The sequence below is a fragment of the Montipora capricornis genome, chromosome 2, assembly GCF_036669925.1.
Source record: "Montipora capricornis isolate CH-2021 chromosome 2, ASM3666992v2, whole genome shotgun sequence".
Taxonomy (NCBI): Eukaryota; Metazoa; Cnidaria; class Anthozoa; order Scleractinia; family Acroporidae; genus Montipora; species Montipora capricornis.
In genome coordinates this window covers 14,568,552-14,572,331 of record NC_090884.1, presented here as the reverse complement: position 1 = coordinate 14,572,331, position 3,780 = coordinate 14,568,552, and the positions used below count along the sequence as shown (strand labels likewise).

Sequence of the window (3,780 nt, the reverse complement as noted above, 5' to 3'; positions counted from 1 at the left end):
TAAAATAAAATAACTTACTCTGACTCGCTCTGAAGACCTTGACTGAAAATGGTCCAGTAACTCTTCCTAGCTTTGGTCTTCAGAGTGAGCGATGCCAGTTCAAGAACCCAATTTTAAACACACATCTTGAAAACCAGGACGAAGAGTAACACAATCACTGGCCTGATTTACCGCACTCATTATCTCGTCTACACGGTCAATTTCTTTACAGCAAATGCATTCCTCTGCTTTGGTTGCTAGAGTGACTGAACAATTCAAACAAGTACACCTATGAAAAATATCAGCTGGTTGTATTCAAGTTCTAACTTTAGCCAGTGTTATCATCACAGGCATTTGCTGCAAACGAAATCAAACCCAGAAACCAAGGAGTTAGAACAAAAAGACGAAACGAAACGAAAAATGAAGCAACAATTTAAGATATACCTACCATGTTCCGATGTCTACTTCGCCCGTAAAGCGCCTTTGGAACTCGAGTTCCTGCTATGCTTCAAGAGCCATGTTTGCCTCGTAGGCGGCAGCTTCTTCTTGAGTTGCAGGCGGCTCTAAATCTTCGTCATAGGGTACGAAGCTAGACTCAGTAAAATCACACTACTCCTGTCTGAATTCAACTCCGAACCGTCCTCTGACGAAAAAGACGAAGAACTTGAAGAACACAGCATTTCCTATCACTCTGTTTACTAAAAATATGCAGCGAAAAGACTTCGCCAGATGATAAGATGACGTCATGGAGGGAACGCCGCTAGACAAAAATTGTGGGCTCGAGTACTTGTCGTTTGAGTAATGGCGGACCAGATTTGCTCACTTGCGTGCAGCCTTTACAGATGTAAATCATCGTGAGATTAGCCGTGGACACATTTTTTTGTCAACTTCAGGGTATAGTCTTCAACTTAGGTAAAAAAAACCGAGAAAAAAAACACATTGATTTTCGTCTCAGTAGCACTTTAAAGACAAAGAATAAGTGAAATGAAAATGAAGCAGTTCATATTATTAAAGCTTCAGTACAAAGTGTCTTTTATAATGTTCCTTAGTCTTGCACCATCCGCATTAATATCATGGCCGGGAAGGGGAACTTCGAGAAACCCATCCTCATTATTAGTGGTGCCATCATTGACCTCTAGGCATATGTTGTGTAGAATACAACAGGTAATAATTGTAGAGGGTACTTTGTCCACCGATTCATCCAGCTTGTCCAGTAGACACTGCCACCTCCTTTTTAACAGTCCAAAGGCCTGCTCAACAACCACCCTTGCACTGCTCAGGGATTTGTTAAAATCTCTCTTGCTGTCGGTCATGGTTCTGGTCTGAGGGAAAGGTTTCATGCACCAGCTCGTCAGTTTGTATGCTGGGTCAGCAACTATAAGTGGCTTAACCTGCATACCGCCTATCCGACGCAATGGGGAATGCAAAATATCGCCGTCTTCTATTGCTGTGAGTAGGGAGCTCATTCGTAGCACGCGAGCATTGTGAATACTCCGGTAATCACGTGCAAGAACTTTCCATTAGCATCAGCAACACCTTGCAAAACAATGCAATGAAAGCTTTTTCGATTTACGTACCCGTTTGGGTCTTCTTTCGGGGCTTTAATTGGTATATGAGCCCCATCAAGTGCTCCTACAACCTGAGGGAAGTGACTGATGTCTTGAAATTTCTGTATTGCTCTTCTCATCAAGGCAGAGCAGAATTCGTCCTTGACATTCATGGCAGTACATCAGCCGATCCCAAACGTTAATCCCACGGTTCTATACGAATTTCCAGTACCTAACCTCCACAGAGCAACAGCCACCCGCTTCTCCACGGTGATTGCTTCACGAATAATTGTATTCTGCCGCATTAACTGAGGGCCAACTAGACCACAAATGTGTTCAAATGTATCCCTGATTACCCTCGCCATAGATGATCTTGATATCGGTTTAAAAGGAGCTGTTCAAACCAAAACTGTGGTCTTGGATAAACCCACATTGTCTTGTGCTTACGGCGATTGCGGATGTCTTGCTGCTGGATTGCCCGGATTACCAAAATCCGTCGCATCCTGTGAAAGAAACGTCGTCTCCTTTGGAGAAATACGGCGAGAATCAGTTCAAGAGAATTCATTAAAAATGCTCCGTCTCCCGCCATTTTTGTAATGTGAATCTTCTGAGTAAACAGCTTAAATTTCACAGTGAAAACAGATGTCAAGTTTAACTAGTAAATATCAGTCTGTAAACAAACACCTAGAAAGAATGTTCAGCTAGTTAATCGGCCTGGTGAAAACACAGCCAAAGCTATTGGGTAATTTATCTGTTAAGAATCTTAAGGATTTCAAATACTACAAACCAATTTCTTCTGAATCTACATGTACAAGCACTGACAATGATCCTAAATTTTACAAACAAAGAAGTGCCAAGTGGTTTGATGCCCTCAAGGGTAAGATTAATGGCAGCAAAGCTGCAACTGCACTTGCCTGGTATGGAAAAAAGGCAATGCTTGATTACTGGAATGATTTATGTAATGATTTGCTTGGCTCTAAAAATGAATCTAATGAATCAAACCTAGCAATATTATGGGGCTCTATCAATGAGGACAGTGCTCTAGTAACTTACCTAACAATTTTTTTTTTCAAAAAACAAAGATGATATAATTGTTAAAGAAACTGGCATTTGGCTTTTAACAGATGGGAAAAATCAAACTTGGCTTGGTTGGTTCCTCTCCAGATGGAATCATAGAGGAAAATGGATGTATACAAACTGTTCTAGAAATAAAATGCCCTTTCATGGGAGGCAAACCAGTTCCATACAGGAATGTTTGTGTCAACCACCTCCATCAAATTATCTTAGAAATGTTCTGTACATCAACTCAACAATGTCACTATGTTTTTTGGACTCCTGTTGGTACAAAAGTCTTCCTTATAGAGAGAGATGACAATTACATAGAATTACTTTTAAATTATTTATACAAATTGTGGAATCTTGCATCTGGTGAAACACAACCAGCATGGCATGAGGATGTTTTTGGCCTTGAGCAAAGAAGCAAGGAAATTGCCACAAATAGCCCTTGCCTACGTTTTATATCTAATTCTCTAATAACCCCAAATGTTCTCTCTCATCCTGATCTTAAGAGGTTTGAAACTATAGACAAACCGTCAAGGAGAGAACAGGTTACACGAAAATCCCAGGGTTGTAAAGATGATGAATGGAGATGCAAACTTAACCCATGTGAGGTGAGAAGAAAGAGGATGAATAATTCTTTAACTGCACAACAATTGTCATACCAATCATATAAGTATGGGTCAAATGGTGTACATAACAGCTGCCATCAAGACACCTTTCTTGAACTGATCTATCACAGTTTTAAACGTCATTTTGTTTCTCACTATTTAAATTTGTCAGAAGGTCTTAAACAATTACTAGATTCATTTGTTTTAAGAGAAAAAGGTAAATTCCATGAAAGTAAAATGACACTGTGGAAGTGGTTAAGAGACAAAACAGCAAATGGCACCACATATTATGCCAATGGAAACGAAGCTGCACTTGATTCAATTATATACAGGCTTTTGGAATCAATGCCTAGTGATCTTGAAGAGCAATTCTCCATCAAAACATAATATTCACAATCGTGCAGTACTGACAGAGACCATAGTTCATGTCGTACCTTTAATCATAGAGTGTTTCCAATCAGTGCTGATGACGTTATAGACAATCACCTATTGAATTCCAATGAGTTTGATGTTATTCAGGAGATTAAACACAAATTAACATTACATAACTATACACCAACATCAAAGTGCCCTGCCTTGTTAAATAT

At 39.8% G+C, this 3,780-nt stretch overlaps 1 pseudogene; it reads right to left on the bottom strand.

The window, feature by feature from the left end:
* Nucleotides 1-995: 995 nt before the first annotated feature.
* LOC138033887 (uncharacterized) lies at nucleotides 996-1,959 on the bottom strand (annotated as a pseudogene).
* Nucleotides 1,960-3,780: the final 1,821 nt, after the last annotated feature.